This window comes from Dipodomys spectabilis, unplaced genomic scaffold (genome assembly GCF_019054845.1).
Source record: "Dipodomys spectabilis isolate Male_0828 unplaced genomic scaffold, ASM1905484v1 ptg000124l, whole genome shotgun sequence".
Lineage (NCBI taxonomy): Eukaryota > Metazoa > Chordata > Mammalia > Rodentia > Heteromyidae > Dipodomys > Dipodomys spectabilis.
Window position 1 is genome coordinate 856489 of NW_024870801.1, and position 15925 is coordinate 872413.

Below are 15925 nucleotides of genomic sequence, written 5' to 3' on the forward strand. Positions count from 1 at the left end.
TAAAGGCATCAAAAACTTACTCAGTACAATAATGGCTAAGAATTTCCCCACTATTGGGAGAGAAAATACCACCTGCCTAACAGAAGCATCTAGAACCCCCAGTAGCCTGGATCCAAGAAGAAACACTTCTAGACACATCATGTAAAACATTAGATGTGAATCCCAAGGAACCGATTTAAAATGCCAAAAAAATTAACAAAAGAGCTACATTACAAAGGAAAGAAAATCAGAATACTGCAGACCTCTCCACACAAACCCTCAATGCAAGGAGAGCCTGGAATGGTATAATCCAAGCCCTGGAGATCAACTGCCAACCCAGACTGATATACCCAGCAAAGCTATGATTTACATTAGATGTTGAAACCAGAACCTTCCATGACAAACAAAAATCAGAGGAATTCATGATCACTGAACCAGCATTACAAAGAATTCTAAAGAATCTGAAGAAAACAATCAAAATCAAAGAAACACATCAGACAAAAATCACTAGAAGATCAAGTTAGTAAACACAAGAAGAAAGAAACAAAATCCAGGAAATCAAGAAAATGACACGAAACATGACCTATCTTTCTATAATAACCCTAAACATTAATGGACTCAATTCTCTAACCAAAAGAAGAATAGTAGATTGGATCAAAAAACAAGATCCATCCAATGTATGTATTCTGTTCTGTGTTATTTTCTTTGTAATTGATTAAAGCTTCCACTAATTATGATATATGTCTTTTAATATATTATATGTATGTCACGTATATTGAATAAATAAAAGATATTAGTCTCTGATCTTAAATAAAAGAACTCATATACAGACATTTGCACAAAATAATATACCTTTAAATATAAAGAACCATCTAGAACATCATAAAGACCGTCAAACTAACTTATAATAGAAAACTGCCCTATTGGAAAAAAAAGAAGAAGAAGAAGAAGAAGAAGAAGCAGTCCCAAACATAGGGTCTTTCTTTCTTTCACCACGCTGCAAAAAAAGAAAGAAAGAGAGTCTGGACACCGGTGGCTCATGCCTGTAATCCTAGCTACTCAGGAGGCTGAGATCTGAGGATCTGTTCAAAGCCAGCCTGGGCAGGAAAGTCTGTGAGACTCTGACCTCCAATGAACCACCAGAAAACTGGAAGTGGCACTGTGGCTCAAGAGGTAGAGTGCTAGCCTTGAGCTGAAGAGCTCAGGGACAGTGCCCAGACCCAGAGTTCAAGCCCCACGACCGACAAAAATGATAGAAAGAAAGGAAGGAAGGAAGGAAGGAAGGAAGGAAGGAAGGAAGGAAGCAAGGAAGCAAGGAAGCAAGGAAGGAAGGACACTTAGACAAACCAGGGAAAGAAGAATAAAATGTGGACTTTAATTAATAAAGATGTAGGATTGAAAATAACAAGAGTCCAGTCCCCAGGTCTGCCGAGGTTCCTCTTGCAATCTCTCGGCACGGGTGTGCTGCATGGGTGCAGAGGGGTTTGAGCCAGCACAAAGGAGCCGGGGTGTACCTGCGCTGGCCGTGAGGTTTCCTGGTTTAGTAGTGGCCAAAACCAGAGGCAAGAAGCCATCACGGTGGGGTTCAGCGGAGCAAGAACAGAATCGGACACGTCTCTTCCCACTCGAGTCCACAACCTCACTGGGCCTGGGGCCTGGGCCCACAGCTAGTGTCCGGGGAAGTGGACAACACACATTGGGGCTTGGGGCTGCCACTGTTGCTCAGGACCTGGATCAACCCACAGGCAGCTGGCCAAACCATGGGGCATGGCCTTTGTGGTCAGAGACACAAATACAGGCTTCAAAGGAGTCAGAAATTCTTAAAAGGGACTTAGTGACAGGTCTGCAGACCAGAGGCAAGGCTCCAGCCAAGTTGCAGACATGACAGGAAACCAAGGAAGGGCATGAAGACCGTGGCCAGCTGGCAGAGCTTCAGCAGCAGTCTGCTTCCAGGGAACCTGGGTGGGCATGGTCACCTCGAGCTCCTGGATGAGGAGCTGCCCGGGAACACTTGCACGTGGCACATCCTCCAAGGCTCAGAGGATGAGAAAGGGATCTAAAAGCTTTCAGAAAATGGAGTGTTCACTCCACTAGAACAAACCCAGACTGGCACAGAACTTCTCATCATCAATCTGAGACTGGAGGAGATGCTGGAGTGACACTGGAGATGATGGAGCAACACTGGAGGAGCTGCTGGGGCGATACTGGAGGAGCTGCTGGAGGAGATACTGGAGGAGATGCTGGAAGAGATACTGGAGCAGATGATGGAGGAGATACTGGAGGAGCTGATGGAGGAGATACTGGAGGAGATGCTGGAAGAGATACTGGAGCAGATGATGGAGGAGATACTGGAGCAGATGATGGAGGAGATACTGGAGGAGCTGCTGGAGGAGATACTGGAGCAGATGATGGAGGAGATACTGGAGGAGATACTGGAGCAGATGATGGAGGAGATGCTGGAGGAGATATTGGAGCAGATGATGTAAGAGATGATGGAGGAGCTGCTGGAGGAGATACTGGAGGAGCTGATGGAGGAGATACTGGAGCAGATGATGGAGGAGATACTGGGGCAGATGATGGAGGAGATACTGGAGGAGCTGCTGGAGGAGATACTGGAGGAGATGATGGAGGAGATACTGGAGGAGATACTGGAGGAGCTGCTGGAGGAGATACTGGAGGAGATGATGGAGGAGATACTGGAGCAGATGATGGAGGAGATACTGGGGCAGATGATGGAGGAGATACTGGAGGAGCTGCTGGAGGAGATACTGGAGGAGATGATGGAGGAGATACTGGAGGAGATACTGGAGGAGCTGCTGGAGGAGATACTGGAGGAGATGATGGAGGAGATACTGGAGGAGATACTGGAGGAGCTGATGGAGGAGATACTGGAGCAGATGATGGAGGAGATACTGGAGGAGCTGCTGGAGGAGATACTGGAGCAGATGATGGAGGAGATACTGGAGGAGATGATGGAGGAGATACTGGAGGAGATGATGGAGGAGATACTGGAGCCGATACTGGAGGAGATACTGGAGCAGATAATGGAGGAGATACTGGAGCAGATGGTGGAGGAGATACTGGAGCAGATGATGGAGGAGATACTGGAGGAGATGATGGAGGAGATACTGGAGCAGATGATGGAGGAGATACTGGAGCAGATACTGGAGCAGATACTGGAGGAGATACTGGAGCAGATGGTGGAGGAGATACTGGAGCAGATGATGGAGGAGATACTGGAGCAGATGGTGGAGGAGATACTGGAGGAGCTGATGGAGGAGATCCTGGAGCAGATGATGGAGGAGATACTGGAGCAGATGATGGAAGAGATACTGGAGGAGCTGCTGGAGGAGATACTGGAGCAGATGATGGAGGAGATACTGGAGGAGCTGATGGAGGAGATACTGGAGCAGATGATGGAAGAGATACTGGAGCAGATGATGGAGGAGATACTGGAGGAGCTGATGGAGGAGATACTGGAGGAGCTGATGGAGGAGATACTGGAGCAGATGATGGAGGAGATACTGGAGGAGCTGATGGAGGAGATACTGGAGCAGATGATGGAGGAGATACTGGAGCAGATGATGGAGGAGATACTGGAGGATCTGATGGAGGAGATACTGGAGGAGCTGATGGAGGAGATACTGGAGCAGATGATGGAGGAGATACTGGAGGAGCTGATGGAGGAGATACTGGAGCAGATGATGGAGGAGATACTGGAGCAGATGATGGAGGAGATACTGGAGCAGATGATGGAAGAGATACTGGAGGAGCTGATGGAGGAGATACTGGAGGAGCTGCTGGAGGAGATACTGGAGCAGATGATGGAGGAGATACTGGAGGAGCTGCTGGAGGAGATACTGGAGGAGCTGATGGAGGAGATACTGGAGCAGATGATGGAGGAGATACTGGAGGAGCTGATGGAGGAGATACTGGAGCAGATGATGGAGGAGATACTGGAGGAGCTGATGGAGGAGATACTGGAGCAGATGATGGAGGAGATACTGGAGCAGATGATGGAAGAGATACTGGAGGAGCTGATGGAGGAGATACTGGAGGAGCTGATGGAGGAGATACTGGAGGAGATGGTGGAAGAGATATTGGAGTGACGCCTGTTGAGTTCCAAGCAAACGTCACTTTGAACCCAGAACTCTGTACCCCGCCATGCAGACAGGTTACCCAGGCACCAGTAATCTCTTCCTGGAAGCCCTCCACTGCTCTCTGCCCTGCTGCAAACACTATCTGGGAACCTAGTTGTCCTTATTTTAAGAGTGATGATTACAATGTATTACAAGCCAACCACGAACCCCACCAACTTCCTAAAGTAAACTAGCGGAATCAGGCTTAAGTTTGAAACATGATCACTGAGGGCAGACCAACCACCCACCTGGTGCTGGCCTTCTGAGACTCCACTCAAGAGGGCTGCCAGACTTGGTTTTAAAGTATCACATAGCATTTGGAAAATTGTAATGTACTTTGCCCCTGAATAAACAGACAGCAGCTGAAACTTTGTATCAAAAGGTACTTAGAGGCCAAGCCTTGGTGGCAAACCTGCACTCCTAGCTACTTAGGGATCTGAGATCTGAGAATCACAGTTCAAAGCCAGCCCAGGCAGAGAAGTCCCTGTGAGACTCTTATCCCCACCATAAAACTAGAAGTAGCACTGTGACTCAAAATGGTAGAGCCCTAGCCCTATCCTTGAGCAAAAGAGCTCAGGGTCAGTGTCCAGACCATGAGTTCAAGCCCCATGGCCAAAAAAAGAAAAGGTACATAGTTTTACCAAATCTTTAACTAGTAACTTAGTAGGAAAACAAGACCCCAAGGAAATTGTCAGTCTACTGGGGCATACCTAGATAGCAATTGATCAAGTAGCAACAAGTAAGCAAAAAAAGAGTAGAAAGAAATATATTTTCAGATACATGAGGATTTCCAAGGTACTGTTGAAACTCATAAGAATGTATTCATGTTTATTGGTACAATTCACCTACCATAAAATTCTTCTTTTTAAGGTGTGCAAAACCAAGCAAGGGCTCACACCTGTGATCCCAGCTGCTGAAGAGGTAGAGATCAGGAAGACAACAGTTCAAGGCCCCCAAACCCTGACTTAACCAATAAAGCAGGCATGGTGGTGTATGCCTGCAGTCCTAGCTATGCAGCAGGCATAGGGAGGGGGATTGTGGTTTGAGGCTGCCTAAAACTTGTAAGGTATATAAAATAGGTAGAGAACACCACACGCTATTCAGGCAGGAAAAGAAGTTTATTTACCGAACTGCTGCCCTGGCCATGCATGGTGGAGAAGCATGGCTGAAAAGGGAAAGGGGGAGGGGAGGGAACGGGACCCATCTCTGGGCTAGGACTTATCTAGACCAGGGACAGGAAGGGGTGTGGTCACACTGGATCTGGATGTGACCTCAGGGTCTGGGACCCTCCTAAGGTCAGATGGGAGGCCTGTGACCACAGGCGGCCCAGGATGTGACCTAGCAGGAGGGGAAGGTGACTGCTTCCAGGTCTGCCAGTTACCTAGGTAACAGATACTGGGCGGAGACTTAGCCAAGAGGGAGGGAGGTGTCCCTGTGCAGACCTTACATTACAGCCTTTTGATAATTATGAAAAAGGGCAAAGATTCTCTCTGGCTACTTCCTGCTGGCCAGGGGCATCGACAGTAGGGGTAAAAGGCTGGGATGTGGTCCCCTCTGGGAGAAGGCGGCAGGCAGCAGCTGTCACTTGGGCGTTGAGTCCTTAGATGAAGTCTGGAGGAGGCAAGTCTCTTGGACGAAGTCTGGAGAAGTCTCATGAGGCATTGATGGGCTGAAAAAAAATACTAGAGAGCAAATAAATGGCAAGAGGAAGGACTTGGGGCTGAAAATGTTGGTAGAAATGTCCTTAGCTACTTCTGACATCTGGCAACTAGGTAGAGGAGAAGTCAGGTAACAAAGGCAAGAATATAAACTCCTGTCCAGTGAAAGGTAGACAGGTATGGACACTAGATGGGCAGGCTTCTTACTTCTACTGACCTCCTGGCTCTGGTTAATTTTGAAAGGGCAGACACAAAGTGGCTAATGTGACACCATGTCCTCTTACTCCTCTCCATGTTCCCTTGTTCCTCAGACTGGCTGAGTCTAGGTGCTCGTTGCTGGGATGGTTTGTCCCAGTTGGTATTCAAGGAGGGTTGAACTCAAGGCCTGGGCACTGTCCCCGAGCACTTCTGCTCAAAGCTATCACTCTACCATGTTGAGTTATAGTACCACTTGCAGTGTTTGCTGGTTCGAGATAAGAGTCTTGAGCCATACTTTCAGCCTGGCTCTATGCAGGTTAGTTGGGAGATGGAGTCTGAGGGATTTTTCAGCCCAGGCTGGCTTTGAACTGCAATCTTTGCCACAAAAACCCTTTATAATTTCCAATTAAAACAACAAGGAGATCAAGTAGAATAAGTAGAGCTTACCTGATTCTTATCAAGAATTGACCAACAAATATTCTGAAATGACAAAACTCATTAGATGTGATGAGAATTTTAGCACAGATATAGTATTGATTTCTTTCTGGTAACCCTAACAGTGCTTAGGTTAACCAAAGTTACAGAAAGAGCCTTTGCTTTTACAAATCCAAAGCAATCTTTCACCCGGAAATCAGCTGTGTGTAATGGAGCCAAGCGAGACTCCAGTCTACTTTTACCATAGTGGAGGTAGTCAGGATGGTCTAGGCAGGAGAGAGGCCTGTCTTCCAGGTTGAGGAGATGGACTGGATCTGGACTGCATGTAGACTGGCTGGCACTGAACTACAAATCCAAACTGAACAAACTTCAGGAATCTCAGACAATGTAAGCCAAATAACTTGATTACAATGCCAGATAACAAGTTTACACAGACACAGACATACACGTATAGGCGTGCACACACAGAATCAAGTTGAGGTTGGCGCATAATTGAGTTGGTGTGAAATAGCAGCTGAGCTCCCACGATGCCAAGATGGACAACGCGAGAGAGCTAGAGATGTCGACAGCGAGGGTTCTAGCACACATGGAGCTTCAGGTTCTACCCCCACTACAAAGGCAAAAGAGGGGACTCACCGGGGAGGGGGCCTTGCAGGAGAGGCAGCAGAGGGGGGGCCTCGTGGAGGAGGTCACAAAAAAAGGGCGCCTCACGGGGGAGGCTGCAAAATGAGGTGTACCTCGCTGGGAGGCCGCAAATATTGTGACTGGCAGGGGAGGCTGCAGAGGTGGTTGTAGTAGTAAGCTTGGCGGAAGGTTAAGAGTCAGACGAGACCCAACCCTTAACCCACCATGTGGCCAAGATGGCAAATTTCTGAAAAAATGCAAAGAAAACCTACACAAATGGAAACTCTGACAATTTTCAAACCTAGAATGGCTAGCCTTTGAGAGGGAATCTAGAGGGGGCCTGGGACCCAGCCTGTGTCACACTCTTCAGGGCACAAGCCAGAATGTAAAAAAGAGAAAGGGACAGATAGGGAAAGTTGGACATGAGTGGCATAGAGAGAGAGCAAAGAGAGCCTGAAAGCAAACAGACTTCTGACCATTTACCATTGCTGTAGCAAAAACTGTCTACATTTGAGAATGGCATAAAAATGAGGCGCTCTGGCTTTCCAGGGAGCACAGGAGACATTTCAAAGGGGTTCCACGGCTCAGGCGTGATTCGCAGCACCCCATTAAATGAGTAGAGTCAGTCTGGTGAGTGAAGGAGAGCTGACCAGGCAGAAGCAGCGTCCCGACTTCCCCCAGAGCCCTCTAGAGAGAAGTGGCCAAGCCCCCAAAGCCAAGCGTCCTCGGCTTCAGAGGTGACCAGGCTCCCCAACAGGGTCCGGCCTGGGTGGCTATGCAGAGCCTCGGGGCCCTGTCCCCCCACTCCCCACTGTCCTCAGCCACACCCCATGGGTCCCAGGGCCCTGGAGACCACAGAGACCCATACGACTGTCCTTGTCTCCCCAGCGCATTGTGCCCTCGTCCCCACACTTGGGAAGAGACTGGGGTGCAGAGTTGAAGGGGGTACCAGGAAGCCCACAGTAGACCCAGCATGGCTGCGAGCAGCGCCCTCACCCTGGCTGGGCACTGCCAAGAGGAGATGCCCCGGGGCATGTGGTCAGCCCCGTGGGGCAAGCCCTCCCGCGGGGATCCCAGGCATGACCCTGCGGCCTGTGCTCTGATGGATGGGGGCAGGGCCAGGAGACCGCGGGACAGGCCCTGCTGTGGCTTGAACACGTGTGTCCAACCTGACATCAGTGTGACTGCGTGACGAAGGGACTGTAGGAGTTGTGAGGTTGGGCCCTCCCTCCCTCCTCCCTCCTCCCTTTTCCCTTCTCCCTTCTGCCATGAACACAATGTTCATCCCTGCAGAGTGAGCCAGGCAGTGGGGGCTGGGAAGGTGGCTCAGTGGCAGAGTGAGCCGGGCAAGGAACACCAGGAAGAGACAAAGGCGATCTCTGGTCCCCAATCTGTCACCTAGTAGAACATCTCTCCAGCTTTGTCATAAAATGCGAGATTCTGTCACAGATTCTGTTTCTAGAGCAGGAGCCCCCTACGATTACAACCACCAAAAAGGAACAGGCAACGGGGCTGATGGCCACCCAACTCACACAGAGGGAATTGTCATCAAGGAAGCCCCTCATGCCGTGAAAACACCCCAGAACCCACCCCGATGCCAGGCAGTCTGTCGAAGCACAGTGAGCCACTCTGGAGGTCGCCCAGCCCAGCTGAAGGGGCCCCAGCTGGCGGAGGCCCAGCCTCCCACCAGCTCTGCCGTTGGAGGAGACCTCTGACGTGAGGCCTGGGGCCACAGTTGCCTGGGTTGCTTTGAGGAACCCTGAGGGCCACTTCTGCTAAAACCCCGGCTTCCCTGGAGCCCGTGGACGTCTGATGGGCACTGGCACGGGGGAGGATCACATTCATGCACTGTGTCTGCCCCCTTCCGACCAATCCACACTGTCCAAACCCCTTCAGGCCGTCCTAACCCTTGTGTCAGATTCGACTCGGCTCAGCCTTCACACAAGATGATTGCTGGAGAGATGCTCTGTCTGACACTGGGTGAATTTGGCCTACCGCCTGCCGTGTCCAGCATGTGATTCTATCTCTACCCTGTGTTTTCCTGGAGCTCAGCCCCCACAGAGCCCAGACCAAGCTTTGGGGCCAGGGGTCGGTGCAAGATGAGGAATCCAGCAGGTCCTGGGGGAAGTCACCAGCATGTGATGCAAAGCCTCAAGGCAAGAAGGAAGGCGTCTTTGAAACCCTGCCCACCGTCAAGGGCAGCTAGCAAGCGAAGCCCACAGACTGACAGAAGCCCACTGCCACCCTGCGGAGCCCGTGGCAGCCCTGGTCCCCTCAGCCTCGGCTTGGTCACCTTGGGCTGAAGTCCCAAGGGAGCCTTAAGAGTCGAGTCTGCTTTGTCAAATTCTAGCTGTTCCAATGCCCCAGATCCGGCCTTCCGGCCACTGGTGCCATCTGGATCTGAAAGCAATCCTCACCGGACAACAGACCCACAGGGAGTTAGACCTGGACCCACTTCCATAAATTTGCTCTGCTTATCAACGGCCCGGTCCTGGGTGTTTTGTCATGGAGGTGCAGACCAACTAAGACTGACCCTCGTGACGCCTAGCGGCCTGTGGGAGGGACTGTGGGTGGGTAGCGAGTCCCTTGCTCCACCCTGCAAGGGGTCGGGTCTCCAGAGAGGAGCCTGGGAAGGAGAGAGCAGTTGAAGGACCTGGTCCTCGATAGGGCCCTCTCCCTTCAGAGAAGGCCAGGAAACGCCAGATGCAACCTATTACCTCAAGCTGTTCAGGGGGCTCCATGGGCTGAACACAGCCCTGGGCTCCACTCCAGGCCCTGAGGGTCCTGCCTCAGCCTGTTCCCAACGTCTCAGCCTAGGGGCAGCTCCTGCTTCTCTCTCTCCGTTCTGCCCTTGCAATCCTGGTCCCATCTCCTCTGAGAATCCCGGTCTGTCCTCCCTGCTCCCCACCCAACAGCTCTAGCTCCACCATCCAGGCATTACAGTGGCTCAGTGTTGTCCCGTTTGACCAAGGCGACCTTGCAGGCTCACCACGGAGAGCTGGCAGCCAGCCCTGTGGCACAGCCTCCCAGGGAGAACAAAGCACCTATCCATCAAGCACTCGGGAGCAGCAGGGCTGGGCCGGTGGATTGGGCTCTGGTCCGGCCCTTGAGGGCCGTCTGGGTTCTCGTACTTGGCACGGCCCTGGCCATGTGCCTCCTCACCCACCGGGCAGAGGGACCTGCTGACAGGTACTAATAGATTGGGGATCATCTGTGCTGCTTCCATTCCTCGCAAAGGCCCATTTCTGGAGCATGAAGACGTCCACGCAAAATGTCAAAGAGGAATGCTTGGCAGTGGGGTCTCATCCTGGGGTGGAGCTCGGCCAAACATGAACCTCCAGCCGGCAAAGCAATTAGGAGATGGCTGTCCTCCTGCTGGGACTTCCGGGGAAGCCTGTGCTCCTGGAGTGGGCTGTGGGGGGCTCCTGCTTCCCCCCGACATCCTCTAGGATTTGTTCTGACTTTATGGCAAAATCAGCCCCCAGGTCTCCACCACATACCATCAGCCAGCACTGTCCAGCCAGATGGCATCAGCTTCAGACGGTGGCCTTGGGGTACTTAAACTATGGCCTGTCTGCGTGGAGATGAAAGTGAAACACACCTGAGTGCGGTAGGAGGAACAGCCTTCGGGTGAGTTGCTTGACATGAGCTCTGCCGTTGAAGGTAGCTGCCATCTTGCCAAGACCATTTTAACTAAGTTACCTCCTGTTATAAGAATGGAAACATGCTCAAGTGGCAGAGCACCAGCTAAGAATCATTTATCTGACAAGTTTTGGCCAGGTGTGCTGGTTTTGGTGATTTCTCAGCTACACTTTTAGCCCCTTTCAAACTAGTCCATCACCCAAGGTTGTAAACCAAGTTCTGACCAATCAGAATAAAGGTCAGTAGTAACTGGTTAGGGATAAAGCCCGGTGGACTGCCTGCCAGCAGGCTTGCTGCCGTGGCTTTCATCAGCCAAACGCCCGCTGCAGGAGGAAGCTTTACCTCTCAAAGGTGTCCTCATTCCTACGCAATACCCCTATCCCGAGACACTTCATACATTGTGGAGTACACAGAGTCCAATGTCAGAGTCCTAATTTTAATTGTGTTTTGAAATGATAGTGTTTGTGTTGTCTCCAGTCAAAAGGTTTGTGGTGATTTGTTTCAGCAGCAAAACAAAACTTCAGCGTGAATGAATCCATGAGGTTACTAAGGTGGTGGCCACCCATGGGGCAGGTGATGGCCCACAGCTGCTGGGGTCAGGGCCACAATACACACACACACAACAGGGACTGGATCATACCGGAAGCTTCTGGAACTCCTATATGCTTAGGACATCAGAACACACAAACATGCTCATAGTTGGACACATTTGTTTCAAATTACCCTGGTTAAAAAAAAAATGTGGGGGCTGTGGCATGTTAATAGTAGCTTACCATTGAGATCACTTAAGTTAATACAGTCATTTTGGAAAAAATGAACTTCGGTAGCGTGAGGATGGCTCACAGAAATGGTCCACGTGGCGTGGTCCCCATTAGCCAGCCTGCGGACAGGCCTTGTCATCACCCTGCCATGTGCTGGGGGTCCCGCCGAGCACTCTCGCTGCCGGTCACGTGCACATGGTCTGCATCTTGTTAAAATCCAATCCTGGTTTGGATTCCTTTCTGCAAAGCCCTTGATGAAGACAAGCTACATCTGCTTTGTGTCAAACGCTGTCTTCTTACTGAAGCAAGCTCCTTCTGTGCCCAGCTGAGGTCCCCCTCCAAGCGTCTACCATGGCTGTTCCTCTGCGGGCCGGCCACCTCAAGTGCTGGCCTATGCTGGTGCTGAGCAAGCCCATAATCCAGGATGGAGAGCTAGAGGCTGAGCTGCTCCCCCAGGGCCATGGCCCAAGGCCCAAGCTGCTCCCAGGAGGGTGCTGTGGCCCAAAGGCCTCCCTGTGGTCTTCGGTGGGGGGTGGACGTCAACTCTGGGAAGCTGAGCCTCTGCTCCTTTGAAGTGCCAAGATGAGAGAGCAAAGAGGATTTGTGTCAAATGCAGTATGAGGGTGTTGCTCCTTGGGCCTGCAGGGAGCATGCCAGTTAAATTCGCCTGGCCCTTATCACGGATGAAAGGCTTAGCTGGGGAATTAGCAATCGGCACACTCCATTCTTCAGAAGAGTCTTTTATCTCCTGGGAGTTTGCTGCTTTTTATGAGCCTTCTAGAAGGGGTGCAGACTTCCCAGAAAGGCTGGTCTGCAGACGGTCCTGGCCACACAGACAGTACCAGTAGGAGGTGCTGCAGGAGCACCCTGGGTGAGAGTCCAGAGCACACCTCAGACAGAGGACAAGGAGCACCCTCGCTCTGTCCAGGAGCACGTCTGCTGGCAAAGGAGGCGCGCAACGAAGACGGAGACCCTGCAGCGTGGTCCTGCAGACGGGAGCTGGGGATGGGCCGGGCAGTCCGCAGAGAGGTTTGGCCCATCTGCTGTGGGTGGTGTGCCCCGCTACCGGCTGCTAGCTGGCAAGAGGCTTTCTCAGCTTTTGGAGCCAAGAGGCATCATGATTTAAAACAAACCGTCTGGCTGCTGAGACTCGGCTATGTGTCTCTTTCTTTTGTCTTTGCCACCATCCTGTCTAATATTGTAAGTGGATGGCAACGCTGTCTCACGGGACCACTGCGGTCTGCCTGTCCTGATGCACTTACAGGGCAGTCTCCTCTTGGTTCTGAGTCTTTCTGAAGTGACACTGACAACAGTGAGTGGCAGGCACCAGTGGCTCATACCTGTAACCCTAGCAAAAAGTCCCTGAGACTCCTTCAGTTAGCTAGAACAGACAGGCTGGAGGCATGGCTCAAAGGAGAGAACAAATGTGATGACATACAAGCTTTGTTTCATTTTTGGGTGTTTTTTAAAGAGATCAAAGGATTCCGGGACTTTCCAGTTGTGATCACATGGGTCTCCATGGAACACACGTGCCTCACACTCTGTGTTGCCCAGCAGGTCTGATTCACACCTGAGGAGCACTCCCAGTTCCTGAAGCTAGGCAGGACACCGAGGGATGGCCGTGCCCCGTGGTGTGATCCACCCAGGTGCAGCTGGGCCAGGCCTAGCCTCCAGTTCTGGGTTCTGGCTGCATGATGAGGCTCCAGGGTCCCCACAAGGCTGGAATGTTGCCAGCCACAGTTGGAACTGGGTCCTGGTATTGTGCTGCAGCATCCTCGGCTGGACGGGAAACCACAGTACCTTGGTGGCCATCCTGCAGGTGGGAGGGCTGCAGGATCATTAGGGCTCCCTAGGCTCTCTAGGCTCCCTAGACAGACAAACCAAGGTTTGTCTGTCTCCAAGTGGAGTCCTCTGAAGAGTGTGTGAGTTGTGATAGGAGCAGGACCTCCGGGAGCAGAGGCTGGGGCCTCCAGGGCTCCTGCAGCTGGAGCAGTGTTTCCTCAAGGTGGCCTGGAAGTATTCAAAGCCACTGGGATGTAGGACAACAGTCTGGTGGGTGGCCCAAACAGTGGCAGCTGTGCAAGACAGCCAGGCAGCTGTCAATCAGGGCCAAGTCAGCCTTGATCCCAAGGTAGGAGGAAAAAATCATCATTAAAAGGTTCTGTGGCTGTATGAGCAATGATGTCATCTGTTGTGCCATGATGTCAGACACACAGTCAGTGGCAGCCCCAAGGCCCCATTCCCTCCCCACCTTGCCTCACCCCAACCTCCCCCTGTCTTGCCCACACTAGACCAGTGGCTGTGCTACCGTCGTCATAGGGTGCTGTGACCTGTGACATGTCCTTTATCCCCTAGGGAAGCCCTCACACCATCCACGAGGTGCAGAACAGGACACAGTGTTTCACAGGGCCCGGCCCAGGCCAAGGTCACACAGGAACACTGAGCTCTGCAGCCAATCAGAGCATCCCTCCAAAAGTTTAGAGAGCTGAGGTATGCAAACCCTCTGAAGCCAGATAAGTGCTGACCAGATCTGAGGGCTCCAAAGCCCCAGGCTCTGCCCCAGAGGAGCCCCCAGATGGCAAGGCGCACCCGAGCCAAGGGCCCTGCCCCGGAGGAGCCCCCAGATGACAAGGCACCCTTGAGCCAAGGGCCCTGCCCCGGAGGAGCCCCCAGATGGCAAGGCACACCCGAGCCAAGGGTCCTGCCCTGGAGGAGCCCCCAGACAACAAGTCGCCCCCTGAGCCAAGGGCCCTGCCCCGGAGGAGCCCCCAAATGGCAAGGCATCCCCCAACCCCCCTGGTCAAATCCAAATAGATGTTCCAGCCTGGGAGGCCAGAACTTCCATGCTGGATGGGAAGGTGTGGGGTCAGAGGTCAGGGTAGGAAGGTGCAGGGGGGAGGGGAGAATGCAAGAATCTGAAGCTGACTTGGCACCGAGGGTGGAGGGAGATGTCAAGAAATGGACCTGCTTTCAGCTTCCAGAAGCATGGTGGAACACCCAGAAGTTCCTGCCAGAGCGGCCAGCTCACAGGAGAGCACCCATCTGTCCCTCGCAGGTCCTGGGCAGCCCCTGCTAAGGTCGACCTGCCCAGGAGCTCTGGGCCCACCCTCTGGGGCTCCCCACAATAACCTTTTCTCAGGGAAGGCCCTGCAGATGGAGGTACATGCACAGATGGAGGCACATGTGCTCCCTCCGCAGCGGTGGCCACGCCTGGGATGCTGGCTTCTGGGGGCAGAGTGGGGGACCAGGGTCTCTGTAAAAGAACCACAACAGTTTGGATTCCGGCCCCTGCCTGGAATCTGGGAACCATTTGACTCTGCTCTTCCATCATCCTCTGCCCTCTCAGGTGTCCCATCACCTATCTGCCATGGAAAGTGGAAAAGTGGGGTACCACATGGAGGGCCAGAACCTTGAGGGACCCATCTTATGCCGCACCAGAGTGGCAGGGCCGTTCCTGCGCTCCCAGACACCAGCTGCACTGCAGCAGGAGAGTTGAGCTGTGGAGTGGTGCATAGCTTCCAGCCCAGGAAGGCAACAGTGGCTCCCCGGGTGCAGGCGTCCGGAGGGTGCTGCTGGCCAGCCCAAGACCAGGCTCTGGTGCTGTGTGCACTTCATCCTCACCTGCCCCAGACATTTCCTGGGCCTGAAGCACAATCTGAACCAAAGGCTGCTTCCCCACAGCCAAGCAGTGGCCATCATCTGAGTCTGACACTGCCAGTGCTGTAGACATGGGGACCTGCAGAGGCAACAGCAGCAACTCTGCCCAGTGTGGAGGCCTCAGCAGAACCACCTCATAGCCTTGCCCACCCCACCCCACAGCCTCGCCTACCCCACCAACTCTTCCCTGGCCTGGGCAGGACACATTGTGGAGAATTGGGAGCTTGTGGAAATATGGGTCCCCAGGGTGTCCAGCCCATCCTGCACTGACCAAGGATACATTGGACATTCTGGGCCATGGAGGCAGCCACAGTGTGTTGTCAGCCTGGGGTACCACCCCACCATACCCCTCTGCAGAGCCTTGAACCCAAAAGTGATTGGAAATTGATTTTTCTTTCATTTGTTATCCTTGGATTGAGTAGTCCCAGGGTCCAGCCAACTCTCTGTTTTCCCCTGAGGACAACAGCTTGTCTTGGGCCTCTGTTACAACTCTCCCGGCAGGCTGGACTGGACATGCAGGGTACGCCAGGCAGGCTGGACATGCAGGGTACGCCAGGCAGGACTGAGCTACGTTCCTCACACCTTATCCTTCATAAGCGCACATCACCAAAGTGCTTGGTTAGTCCCTTTGCTTTCAAGAAAGACACTAGCGTGGCGGCTTGAGCAATAAGGGAGCACAGGCAGCCTGGCAGCCAGAGGGCACCAGACAGCAGGTGGGGAAAACAGGAGCTCCGGGTCCCTCTGCTGGGCTTCCCTTCCCCCTCAGCATGGGCAGAATGTGGTTCTCCCCCCAAAATATACACACTTCTCCCCTGGCTCCCACCTGGAAGCC